This window comes from Triticum urartu, chromosome 5 (genome assembly GCF_003073215.2).
Source record: "Triticum urartu cultivar G1812 chromosome 5, Tu2.1, whole genome shotgun sequence".
NCBI lineage: Eukaryota > Viridiplantae > Streptophyta > Magnoliopsida > Poales > Poaceae > Triticum > Triticum urartu.
Genome location: NC_053026.1, coordinates 590,707,274 through 590,721,039, shown reverse-complemented (window position 1 = coordinate 590,721,039; position 13,766 = coordinate 590,707,274). Strand labels below are relative to the sequence as shown.

General features: G+C 57.7%; 1 pseudogene; it reads right to left on the bottom strand.

Moving 5' to 3' along the window:
* LOC125507487 overlaps positions 1–11,962 on the bottom strand; it is a 31,194-nt pseudogene extending 19,232 nt beyond the window's left edge.
* Between the last annotated feature and the right edge of the window lie 1,804 nt (positions 11,963–13,766).

Sequence of the window (13,766 nt, the reverse complement as noted above, 5' to 3'; positions counted from 1 at the left end):
GCTCAATGCGGTTCTAGTCTATTTCCATTTTTTGAAGAGTTTCCTCATAAATGAGGTTCAATCCACTGCCGCCGTCCTTGAGTACCTTGGTAAGACGAAAGTCGTCCACTATTGGACTGAGGACCAATGCGGCTGGTGCTCGGGCTGTTCGGAATTTAGTTTCATCACTGGCGTTAAAGGTAATAGCTATGTCACTCCATGGGTTTATTGTTGCTACTTGGTAGAGTTCGGCAAGGCTGCGGAGTGTCCTTTTTCGCATATTATTTGATGCGAAAGTCTCGAAGACTGTTAATACCGTATTGGTGTCTCTGGGGTGGCTTTCTGTGGTCTCCGGAATTAGGAGATTTTCGCCATTTTTGGCCACCTGCCGGAGTATCCAACATGCTCTAAGGCTGTGAGTTGGTGTGGCGTCCTCTGTACTGTGAATTTTACAGGGTCCATTAAGCCATCCTTCCAATACGGTTCCATGCCCTGTAGAGGGTTTTTGCTTTTTGGTGTTTGACCCAGGTGTCTGGCGATGATGCACCCTTTTATTTCGGACTGGGTTTGTATTCAGGGCCGGATCGTCCCAAAATTTTATTTCGGTTTTCTAGGAACTTTCCATCACACAGTACTTTCATACGATGGACGCCAAGTCAGTGAAGCGTGTAATATCACGGTGACTTATGGCGTTGAGGATTCCCTTGTCCGTGCAATTACTGCAAAAGATTGAGATTGCGTCTTCCTCGCGGCAGTCCTTTATCCTGTTCATAACCAGGAGGAATCTGGCCCAGTAATGATGTACTGTTTCTTCGGGCTCTTGCCTAATTTGGGATAGATCGCTAATGTTCGGGTGGGTGGGTGGAATTAAATCCGAAGCCTCACCCCATCTAAGGCTCAGAGGCCGAGGAATTTCCGAACTCGAAAATTTGGATTCCTGGATGTTGTCCAATGAATCCAGTCCGTTGCCTGACTCCAAGTTCAGGTCTTGAGTGATATCCTCCCCTTCGCGGGTATCCGGCTTGGAGGGATCGGGAATCCGGACGTAACGAGTCCTTAAGATAGATGAAGGGTCGCCGCGCTGTCCCTCTACCACGGCAACGTGATGGGTGACTTGGGGAGAGTTAATCTCTCTCGGATCGGGTTTAGGCCCAATCTAGTCGTAATCCGTAGCGACTCCCAGGGCGGTGAAGCGATCAAAGAGCTCATTTATGGAGGAGAGCTCCATTGGATCTAACTGCTCGGCGAGTTCCGAGCTGACATGAAGATTGATTTCGATGGCCCGAGAGGTCATCGTCGGTGCAGAAGCCGAACAGGCGGTCATAAGAAAACCACCTAGCCGGAGGGTTTGGCCGACAGCCAAAGCTCCCTTAGCAACGGTGCCGTCTTTAAAGACTGGGCGAGGCATCCTTCCTGATGGCGACGACACAGAGGAACTCTCAATGAAAGCACCAATGTCGGTGTCAAAACCGGCGGATCTCGGGCAGGGGGTCCCGAATTGTGCGTCTAGGCCGGATGGTAACAGGAGGCAAGGGACACAAAGTTTTACCTAGGTTCGGGCCCTCTCGATGGAGGTAAAACCCTACGTCCTGCTTGATTAATATTGATGATATGGGTAGTACAAGAGTAGATCTACCACGAGATCAGAGAGGCTAAACCCTAGAAGCTAGCCTATGGTATGATTGTTGTTCTGTATGTTGTCCTAGGGACTAAAACCCTCCGGTTTATATAGACACCGGAGAGGGTTAGGGTTACACAAAGTCGGTTACAATGGTAGGAGATCTGCATATCCGTATCGCAAGCTTGCCTTCCACGCCAAGGAAAGTCCCTTCCGGACACGGGACGAAGTCTTCAATCTTGTATCTTCATAGTCCAGGAGTCCGGCTGAAGGTATAGTCCGGCCATCCGAACACCCCCTAATCCAGGACTCCCTCAGCCACCGACTAACCACTCGCAGCCGAGTCCCAGGGACGACTTCAGGACAAACCGACTCCTGACTGACGACTTCCCAACAAGCCGGCCTTGGGGAGTTGGCCCGCGACTCCAGCAAAACCCCACGTCCTCATCAAGAGGGATAGGACAGGGGAGTGGCTACAGTGAAGACTGCTCCCACCCCTTTCCAAAGGCAAGCATGGTCCCAGTATGCCGTACTCGCAGAGATCTCCGTGCGGCGTGGCACTGTTGCCATGCTGGCCCTGACATCAACACCGGTGGACCGAATCCTGCGCCCACGACGGCTTGTCTGTACGACCTTTGGGCGGCGGGTCCCACCGGCCAGCGGGATCCCAGAAGACGGCAAGTGCACCGCAAGTCGGACCCGTCGGGAGTCGGACCCCAAGAGTCGGCCGGCTCCTCCCCCGGGGCCCACGCGCCATTAACCAGATGTGACGGAGAGTGGCAATAGTGATCGCCCACTAGGCGGCGGGGCTGTTGCCCCGACTCCATGACCAAGCCCGCGTCATCAGAAGCACGGCTACAGTAATCAGTAGCCGGCAAGACCCGCCCGCGGCGGACGCGGCCTGTCGGCTCCGTACCTAGCCAGTCGGCGAGGCCCACCTGTCGGCGGGCCCCAGCAGTCGGCGGAGAAGACGGATGCCGGAGGCACTGACGGCTGGGCCCGCGTCCAGCCGGATTACCATTGTACCCCTGGGGGTAGGCCTATATAAACCCCCAGGGCACCCATGCGAAGGGTTGGAATCCATTAGCAGTAGACCAGACCATATAGGAAGGAGAGAGCTAGCCTTGCCTTCTCCTACCTTCAGGAAACAGCTCAAGGAGCAATCGTGTAAACACTTTGTCGTAGTGATCATGCGGAGACCCCGCAGAGTAGTAGTAGGGGTATTATCTCCCCGGAGAGCCCTGAAGCTGGGTAAGATTCACCGGCGTGCATGTCTTCGCCTCATCCTGTTTACAGGCACCGGCGACGTTCTACTCGCCCCCACCATGATAAGCCATCCTTTGGCATATGTCGCACCCAACCCCCGACATTTGGCGCCCACCGTGGGGCCTGGTGCACCGTCATCCGGAGACCTGTTCTGGATGGGAACCCTTTTCCTCCCTGGCAAGCGCAGCCAGCCAGGCACGCCAGACAGAGTTTGCGCCGACACGCTGCACGATGTTGAGATCGCCTGCGCAGCTTGCCGCCTCGCCGAACTTGTCGGTGAGGTCCACATCTCCGACGAACCTGCATCCGACGCAGGCACGGGCAGCTCCAAGAGCCTCCTCGCGGGCCTCCTCGATTAACTCCACGTCGCCGGCGAGCCTGCCGTGGACTTGGAGTCTGTAGGTTCCACCGACCCGATGCTGGTCGACTCTGACACTGCGTCGCTCGATGCGTTCCCCACTAATGTGGTGGTCTACGACGAACCTCTCCCTCACGCGGAGAGCGACGGAAGCACCGTCACCGAGGTGCTCGTCATTAGTCATGACGAGCCTCCCGGCGGAGGAGCGCATGACCCACTTGGCGCGGCGCTACAAGACCTGACTGCGCCCATTCCGGAAGACGCTGACGTGGAGACGTTGGAGGCGCGCCGCCTTCAGCTCGTCGAAGGCGCGAAGAAGCTGGCTAGCATGAGACGCTTGTCAGAAGCCTACCAGCGGGAGATGGATCGCGCTGTTGGCGGCTCGCCAGCCCCAGCTGGGCCCAGCCGCCTCGGCGCGGTCCAGCAGCGCGGCGTAGCCATCGCCAACCTGTTCGGGGCAAGTCACCCTGTGTACGCTACCCTTGCGGAGAACATTCGAGCCGCCCAGGCGGCGGCGGACGAGCTGGACAATTTTGAGGGTGAAGAGCGCCGACTGATGATGGAGCGAGTCCAGCGGCTCCTCGATGCGGCTGCCGCATAGAACGAGGCCGGCTGTCGCATGGAGGCGCCGCAGCTGCAAAACGACGACCTTCGCCGAGATCAAGGCGCGACGTCTCGGACGCCGACTGGCGGTGCCCGAGGAAGAAGAGACAAGGATCCGACTGTCAGCCACAGTCGGACTCGCATTGCCATAGAGCGCGACCAAGACGGCCGCCCGAGAGCAGTGGAACGACGGGACGACTGTCCGCCTCACCCTCCGCGCAAGGAAAGGTGAGTCTCCCCGCCGCCTGTTGATCATTCGACTCTCGGTGACCGCCTTGGCCGCCGTGAGGGAGTCAGGGGAAACGACGCCCGCCACCGGATCAACCGACTTCACCGATCCCTGGCGCTGGAAGAAGAAGATGAGTTGGGTCCGCCTTGTTTCGGGCCCCGCATTCGAGACGAGCCCTTTCCCAAAGGGTTCACGCTCCAAAGAGACAAACCCAAGTACACCGGCTCCGTGAAGCCGGAAGACTGGCTGGTCGACTACTCCACGGCTGTCAGCATAGCAAACGGCAACAAGCGCGTCGCCGTGAAATATGTTCCGCTCATGCTCCAGGGCACGGCCCGGACATGGATGAACAGCCTGAAGCCCCGCAGCATCAACAGCTGGGTTGACTTCACCGAAGCATTCGTCCGCAACTTCACCAGCACGTACAAGTGTCCTCCCAAGCCTCGAAAGCTTTCCTTGTGCATGCAAGGTCCCAACAAGTCGACTCGCGATTACCTCACGCATTGGGCCGAGCTTCGGAACTCCTGCGAGGGCATGCACGAGGTGCAGGCTATCGAGTACTTCATAGCTGGGTGCAGAGAAGGCACCCTCCTCAAGCACAAGCTCCTCTGCGACGAGCTAGAAACCCTCGACGAGCTGCTGATCATAGCAGACAAGTACGCCACGGCCGATTCCTCCATGAAGGCGGAAATTCAAGTTAGCGCGACTGGCAAAGTGGCCCCTCAGGCTCCAAGAACTCCGGCGGGAGACGCCAGTCGACGACAACAGCAGAGCGACCACAAGCGCAAGGCCCCGCAGCCGGCTTCCAGCAGCCGGCAGGTCGCGACAGTTGAAGCCCAGCAGCCGGATGAGCAGCCTCCACCCAAGCGACAGAAAGGCGGCAAGCCCAACTGGTTGCCGGCCTTCTCCTACGAGCAGACTCTGGATGGACCTTGCAAGTTCCATAGCGGCGCGAAGCCGTCGAATCACACCACCCGGAAGTGCCACTGGCTCACCAGGATCGCCAAGGGAGATGGCCTCTCACCTTCCCCGCCTGCTGGGCAGCCGCCTCCGCCCCAGCAGCCGGCTGTTAGACTAGTCGGCGCGGTACAAGACGAATACCCCGAAGAGCACGGAGCCTACGTGGTATTTACCAATATGGCTGATGATCGACGCAGCAGGCGGCTGCAGTGACAAGAGGTGAATGCAGTAGCATCAGAGACACCGGAGTTCATGCACTGGACCGAGAAGCCTATCAGCTGGAGCAGAGCTGATCACCCAGAGGTGATGCTGAGTACAGGCTCCTATGCCTTGGTCTTAGATGCCACCTTTGCCACGGATAGACGAGCTGCTCGCGAGTTCTGATAGACGGAGGCAACAACATCAACATCCTGTACAAGGACACCATGGAGAAGTTAGGAATCAAGCAAAGACAGCTTCAGAATAGCCGGACTGTGTTCCACGGCATTGTTCCTGGGCTTTCCTTCTCACCAATCGGCAAGATCCTGATGGAAGTCCTCTTTGGAGACAAAGATCACTTCCGCCGAGAGTCAGTTTGGTTTGAGGTGGTGGACCTCGAGAGCCCATACCATGCACTACTTGGCCAACCCGCCCTGGCCAAGTTCATGGCGGTCCCCCACTATGCCTACCTCAAAATGAAGATGCCCAGTTCCAAGGGAATTCTGACTGTAGCTGGCGACTACCGGAAGTTGGCTGCCTGTGCGGCTGAGAGAAGTCGGCTAGCCGAGTCCCTGGTGATCGCAGCCGAGAAGCGACTCCTTGAACCGGTTGTGGTGATGGCCGGCAAGCAGCCAGAGGTGTCGCCAAACCCAAAGGAGTCAGAGGCTGAGGGTTCGTTCAAGCCGGCCAAGGAGACAAAGAAGATACCCTTGGATCCGGAGCACCCAGAGAGGTACGCAGTCGTAGGCACAAACCTCGACAGCAAATAGGAAGGCGAGCTCGTCGATTTCCTCCGTGAGAATCGGGACATCTTCGCATGGTCCTCCAAAGACATGCCAGGTGTACCGACGGAATTCGCCGAGCACAAGTTACATGTCCGATCTGATGCAAAGCCGGTCAGGCAGCCCCTGTGCCGCCTATCAGAAGAGAAGAGAACAGTTGTCGGAGAAGAGATAGCCCGACTCCTAGCAGCCGGCTTCATTATGGAAGTATTCTTTCCAGAGTGGCTAGCCAACCCGGTCCTGGTACTGAAGAAGAACAAGCAGTGGCGAATGTGTATTGACTACATGAGCCTCAACAAGGCCTGCCCCAAGGACCCGTTTGCTCTACCAAGAATTGATCAGGTGATAGACTGCACCGCCGGATGCGAGCTGTTGAGTTTTTTGGATGCATATTCAGGATATCACCAGATCAAGCTGAACCCGGCTGACAGACTGAAGACCACCTTCATCACGTCGTTTGGAGCCTTCTGCTACCTCACCATGACGTTTGGCTTGAAGAATGCCGGCGCCACCTTTCAGCGTTGCATGCAGAAGTGCCTCCTCAAGCAACTCGGCAGGAACGCCCACGTCTACGTGGACGATGTGGTGGTGAAGACGGAAAAGTGTGGAACATTGCTGGAAGACCTCAAGGAGACCTTTGAGAATCTGCGCCGATTCCAGATCAAGCTCAACCCCGAGAAGTGCGTCTTTGGAGTACCAGCCGGCCAGCTCCTTGGCTTCCTGGTCTCTGAACGCGGCATAGAATGCAACCCTGTAAAGATCAAGGACATTGAGAGGATGGAGGTACCCCGCCGACTGCTGGACGTGCAAAAGTTAACTGGCTGCCTGGCATCCATCAGCCAATTCATCAGTCGTTGGGCGAGAAAGCTCGCCCCTTATACCAACTCATGAAGAAGACCACCTTTTTCGAGTGGAACCACAAGGCGGACGAAGCTTTTCTCTAGCTGAAGAAGATGCTGACTACTCCACCCGTTCTGGCGGCTCCAACTCCTAAGGAACTTATGCTCCTGTACATCGCCGCCACCAGCCGGGTAGTCAGCACGGTCATTGTAGTGGAACGCAAGGAGGAAGGCAAGGCACTACCTGTCCAGAGACCGGTATATTACCTAAGCGAAGTACTGTCAGCCTCCAAGCAGAACTACCCTCACTACGAGAAGATGTGCTATGGCGTGCACTTTACCGCCAAGAAATTGAAGCCTTACTTTCAAGAGCATCCAATCACTATGGTCTGCATGGCCCCACTTGCTGAGATCATTGGAAGCCGAGATGCCTCTGGCCGAGTGGCCAAATGGGCCATAGAGCTGGCTCCCAACACCATCTACTACCAGCCCCGCACCGCCATCAGGTCGCAAGCACTGGCCGACTTTCTCGTCGACTGGGCCAAGACCCAGTACCTACCTCCAGCGCCCGACTCCACCCATTGGCGGATGCATTTCGACGGCTCCAAGATGTGCACCGGCTTGGGAGCCGGCATTGTCCTCACTTCTCCAAAAGGCAACAAGCTCAAATATGCACTGCAAATCCATTTTGCCGCCTCCAACAACGTCGCCGAGTACGAGGCGCTCATTCACGGGCTCCGGCTTGCCAAAGAACTCGGCATTCGCCGGATCCTGTGTTATGGCGACTCGGACTTAGTGGTCTAGCAGTCGTCTGGCGACTGGGATGCCAAGGATACGAACATGGTGAGTTACCGTTTCCTCATGCAGCAACTCAGTGGGTATTTCGAGGGGTGCGAATTCCTCCATGTGCCAAGAAACGACAACGACCAAGCAGACGCCTTGGCACGAATCGGCTCTACCCGCCAAGCAATACCATCAGGCGTCGCCCTTCAACACCTCCTCAAGCCGTCTGTCAAGCCTTCACCAGAATCAGACTCCATCTTCATGTCGGCTCCTCCCGAAGAAGTTGGATCCGACTCCAGAGCCCCGGCAGACGGTACGGGGATTTCGGCAGATGGTTCCAAAGCCACCATAGTCGAGGCCGGCCCAGGGACTGCAGAACCCGGCCCGGGGACTGTGGCGGCGGGCTCGAAAACTCCAAAACTCCGCCCAAGAAGCCGCGCCAGTCGGCCCGGGGACTTTGTTAACCCAGCAAGCGGTTGTTGACTCCAACCCGCCGCCTCCCAGCCCAGCCGCCCTCGTCCAAGTCGCAGTTCTGGCAGCCGAAGAAATAGCAGCCCATCCTCAAATTTCTGGTGAGCAAAGAGCTGCCAACTGATGAGACCTTAGCTCGGCAAGTACAACATCGAGCGGCAGCCTACACCATAATCAATAGAGAGCTGGTCAGGCGCAGCATCACTGGTGTCTACCAGCGCTGCATAGAGCCAGCGCTGCATAGAGCAAGACCAAGGCGAGTGCGGCCATCATGCGGCTTCAAGAGCACTCATCGCCAAAGCTTTCCGACACAGCTTCTTTTGGCCAACGGCCTTAGAAGAGGCCAAGGAATTGGTCCAAAAATGCAAAGGGTGCCAGAAGTTCGCTCCAAGCCGCATCAGCCGGCTTCCGCACTCAAGACCATCCCCATTGCCTGGCCTTTCGCAGTTTGGGGTCTAGACATGGTGGGACCATTCAAGACGGCACGAGGTGGCTTAACTCACTTGTCGCAGTGGACAAGTTCACCAAGTGGATAGAAGCAAAGCCAATCAAGAAACTGAACGGTCCGACTGCCGTGACTTTCATCTCCGATATCATAATTCGGTACGGCATACCACACAACATCATCACCGACAACGGCACAAATTTTGCCAAAGGCACCTTGGCCCGTTTCTGTGCAACACAGGGCATCCGACTGGACCTAGCGTTCGTCGCCCATCCACAGTCAAACGGCCAGGTGGAGCGAGCAAACGGCCTCATCCTGTCCGGCATCAAGCCCCGACTGGTCGAGCCTCTGGAGGGTTCGGCTGGCTGCTGGCTCGATGAGTTGCCAGCCGTCCTCTGGAGTCTACGCACGACTCCAAACAAGTCAACCGGCTTCACGCCTTTCTTCCTCGTCTACGGTGCTGAAGTCGTCATCCCAACGGACATAGAGTTCGACTCCCCGCGAGTCACCATGTACACCAAGGAGGAAGCAGAAGAAGCACGTCAAGACGGCGTCGATCTGCTAGAAGAGGGCCGGCTGTTGGCACTCAGCCGGTCCAGCATCTACCAGCAGAGCCTGCGTCGATACCACAATAGGAAGGTCAAGCCAAGATCTTTCCAAGAAGGCGACCTTGTGCTCCGGCTGATCCAGCGAACAGCCGGCCAACACAAGCTGTCGACACCTTCGGAAGGCCCTTTCATCATCAGCAAAGTGCTGGGCAATGATTCCTACTACCTGCTTGACGCTTAGAAGCCTCGAGCACGCAAGAGGGACGACTCCGGCAAAGAGACGGAGCGGCCATGGAATGCAAATCTCCTCCGAAGATTTTACAGTTAATGCAGTATGTACCACGCTACCTTTTGTATTAAAGTACCAAGGCTTCGAGCCCCCCGAGACGAGCTCGGGGACTGCCCTCTTTTGTCTATATGATAAAAATTATGCCTACGAGTATATTACTCTTTGTTATGCCGCTTGTCACCGGGCTCGACAGGTCGGCCCGGGGACTTGCCGCCTTGCACTATGAAATGCTTCCTGCAGCCGGACAAGTAGTGTGTGGCGCCTAAGCCATCTCCTGTCAGAAGCCGTAGCTCGTAGAGCGACTGTACGGTGGGCAGGAGTAAGGTAGAATGGGCGTTCGCATGAAAAATGGCTAAGGACTCAAAGCATAAAACATAGCTTAAGACGGCTTCCAGCCTTTTTTCGCAAACCGACTCTTGAATAGTCGGCTTGCCGCCTTCTATTCAACTTACTCAAAAACTCTAAAAACGGCTAAGTACTTGCCTTCCCAAAGTAGCCAAGCATTTGATCCAACGGCAGTCCGTAGAGCGGCTGTCCGACTGGCAAGACAGGCAACTAAGGAAAAGTGGCAAAGAAAAGGCCAAAAGAGCAACGAGCAAGAAAAGATAGAATTCGGATAAATATTTACATAACATAGGCCCTTGGCCGAATCTTCAAGCAGAAGTTCAAAATACACCCCGCGGGTGGAATTGTGCGAATTAACAAGTTCTTCAAAGACTACTAAAGCAGATAAAATAAAGATAAGGCGGTAGCCTAAGATGCAGCAGAGGGATTCAGAGGGTCGGAGGAGACGGCAGCGTCAGGCGTTGGGGCGGCCGGCTGGGCAGTCTCGGCTCGATCACCCCCGGCGGCAATCAGCTCGGTCGCACGCGGCTCGTTGCTGGAGGCATGGTCGAGCTGAGGCTGGTCGTCTGCTCCGTCTTCTGGTTCTTCCGTCTCGCCTCCGTCCTCCGCCTCGCCTTCCTCCTCGGCGCTGGAACCAATCACCCGGCGCGCTCCAGCTCGGGCCGAGGAACCCTTCCAGGCCTCAAGACGACCAGCCGCGACCTCTAGCCAGTCGGCAGTCCGACCGGGGGTGCGCGGAGCCTGCATGTCCGGCCACAAGGCGGCAATCGCCTGGGCGCTGACACGTTGAAGCCAGCGTAGCATCCGGTGAGTCGGCCGAAGGCGAGCCTTGATGCTCAGGATATGCTCATCAAGGGTTCGGGGAGTGTCGGCGGTGATCTCTGCGCCTTACGCCCTCCGACCTTCACGATCAGCCTCGATGGCTTGGATGGCAGCCTGCGAATGCCCGGGAAAGAAGTCTACCAAGACGGAAGAAACAAAGAAACAAGTCAAAAACTGGGAGTCTGCATGATTTATAATCGGCAGCTCGAAGAAAGAAAGTAAAAGAGACTCACCATCAACAATGTCTTCAATCTCATGGAAGCCGGAGGCCAGCATTGCCTCTTTGTCAGTCCAGGAGGAGCGCTCGCTCGCGAACTTGGCCAGGAGGGCGGTTTCTGCCTCTTCCGCCTCCTTCTGCGTCTTCGCAAGCAGCTCCCTCTGCTCTGCCAATTGAGTGGCCAGCAGATCGCGCTCTGTGGCGAGCTTGCTGCACTCCTCTCCCTTGGCATGCAACGCGGAGTTGGCTTTGCTCAACTGCTGTTGAAGAACAGTGTTGGCTTCTGAAGAGAAGGAAGAAAGAAGGCGTTAAGTCATCAATAAAGAAGGTCACCGGGGAGATCCGGTCCGACTGCTCAGCAGTCGGCCCGAATCTCGGGGACTACAGCCCGCGGGTGCGCCAGCGCGCTCCCGCAAAGAAGAAAAAGGACTTACTCCGGCTCTCCGACAAGTCGGCGGTCCGCTTGCCCAGCTCTTTAACGTTACGGTTGAAGGCAGTAACGCGGAGGTTGTGGTAGTCCTGCGACAAATATTTCAGACAAAAGTAAGTACCCGGAATTCACCAATTGGAGTTCCGGGCCGCCTGCTCAGCAGCCAACCCGAAACTCGAGGACTACACCCAGTGGGTGTGCTGGCGCGCCCCCACAGAGAGGAACAAGAAAACAAGGACCAAAGAGAAAACATACCCGGACGGCTGCTCGCGATGCCAGGTACGCCTTGGTGCAGTTCTGGATGGCGTCGCCCTCAGCTCGAAGCTTCGTCTGGACGTCCAGAAGCGCCTGGTTCAGCGGCCCTGTGCCGCCTCCCCGCACCCACCCAATGGGCGCGGCGCTCGTCGCTTCGGCATCCGGGATCGTCGAGCTGGCGGTGCCGGTCTCCAGGGGGCGTGGCGCCGAGGTCGCTTTCTCAAGACGGTGGCACGTTGGCGAGCCGACTTGAAGGAGTAGCCTCGCCACGGCCTCGTCTTCAGTCGGCGGCACCGGAGGGTCTGCTGGATGTTCGCCTTGCGCGCTCCCAGATGGCGGCTGAGGCGACGGCGGGACGATCACGTCCGGCGTGGAGGAGTCACCGCCTTCCTTCTCCATGACGGGGTTCTCGCGGCCGGCTTCCCCAGTCAGCCTCATGAATTCCGGAGGCGGCGGCGCAGAGTTCAGCGGGGTGACAAACACTGCCGATTGGCGGTGCGCGGCCTCCTCAGCCTGCCGCTTCATCGCGGCGACGGCTTCGGCCTCCGCTAGTTTCTTCTTGGCGGAGGCCTCCGCCTTATCGGCCTCCACCTTCTCCAGGCGGGCGGCCTCTTCCTCGTTGCGCTTCTCCAGCGCATTCTGCTCAGTCGCCTCCCGGAGGTCAGCAGCGGGGTCAGTCCGCCGAGTGGTGGCGGACGTCTTTGCTGACCCCATGACGGAGGCGGCGACAACGCTCTCAAGAGTGAGGGGAGCCCTGAAGCGAGGGAAGCCAGTAAAAGACTCAGACAAAGCTACAGAGAAAGAATAAAATGTTAAGACGGAATACTCACACGGAGACCAGTGGCGGCTTCTTTACTTCCTTGCGGAAGCGGATGGCCTTCGCGGCCGCCTCGTCCCGCTTGGTCGCCGCAGCCGAACTCTTGGGCTTCTTCGGCCAACTGCCGAACAAAGTCGGCACGGCCCTGCACTCCTTCCTACCGCCTGGAGCACCCGGCGCGGCAGAAGAGCTAGCGCCAGGATGGCTGGCTCCTGGCCGGGGGCGGGGGGTGACCTCCTCATCATCGTTAGGCTAGTCCTCTAGACTGGCCCCGAGCCGCGGGCCGCCTCCTCCTTCGGCGTCGTCTTCCAAAGCCGCCGCCCCCAGATCGGGGTCGTCGACGTCGCTCTCCGCCCGGTCGGCAAGGAACTTGCGGGCCGGCCCCGAGGTGCCGGCTGGTGGATGGAGGAGGGGATTCTGACCAAAGCCGACTGGTTAGGTCGCACAAAACAAACTCGGCAAGAAAGAAGACAACTCGAAGAAAGAAAGAAAGGGCAACTCACTGTAGGTGGGGGGTTGGCGCGGGAGTACGGCTCCTTGCCGAACCGCCAGTCCTCCAGCAGCTTGCTATACGAGAGGCAGTTCACCATATAGGCCACCTCCTCGTGAGGCATGTCCTTGGTGCACATCCGACTCGGGTCACGGTGCCCGCTCATTTGGCATATCATGTGGGGGCGACTTTGGAGAGGGAGAACTCGGCGCGCCACGAAGGCGGCCAACAAGTCTGGACCAGTCAAGCCCTCCGACTGCGTCAGCACTCGGTGTCGCGCGACAGCGCCGGCTCCCGCAGGTGTCAGCGACTTGGCCTGATACGACCAGTTGGGCAGTCTCCCAGCCGGCGGGCCGGCTTTGAAAGCCGGCAGGTTGACCCAATCGCCCCTTGCAAAGACGCTCTTGACGTAGAAGTACGATCGTTGCCACATCTTCACCGACTTTATCAGCTTGATGGTGGGGAAGGGGTTGTCGGCTCCCAATCTCCGCACGGCGATGAACGCGCCGCATTGAGCCGGCACGCCTGCAGCCTTGGTGCCGAGCTTGGAGAAGAAGAACTCCCCCCAGAGGTCGAGGGTGTGGAGGAATCCGAGGAAGCCTTCACACAAGGCCACGAAGGCGGACAGCAGCACCACCGTGTTGGGCGTGAGGTGGTGCGGCTGGAGGCCATAAAACTCCAGAAAAGAATGGAAGAAGCTGCTCGCTGGCAGCCCCAATCCGCGCAGGCAGTGCGAGCGGAAGATGACCCGCTCGCCCTCCTCCGGCGCTGGGGAAATCTCCCCCCTCGGCGCAAGACGCACCCGCACGTTATCTTTGCCGGGGAGCCGACGAGTCTTGCGGAGGAACTCGATGTGGTCATCGTGAACTTCTGAGCCGTCCCAGGTGCCGGAATGCACCGAGGGAGGCGCGGCGGCAGAAGAAGAACTCATCACGAGCTGATCGCCGCGGCGTTCGGCAAAGCTTGGGCGCGTGGCGGAGCGAGGAAGAAGAAGGAGAAGAGCAAGGAGTAGTGGGAAGGAG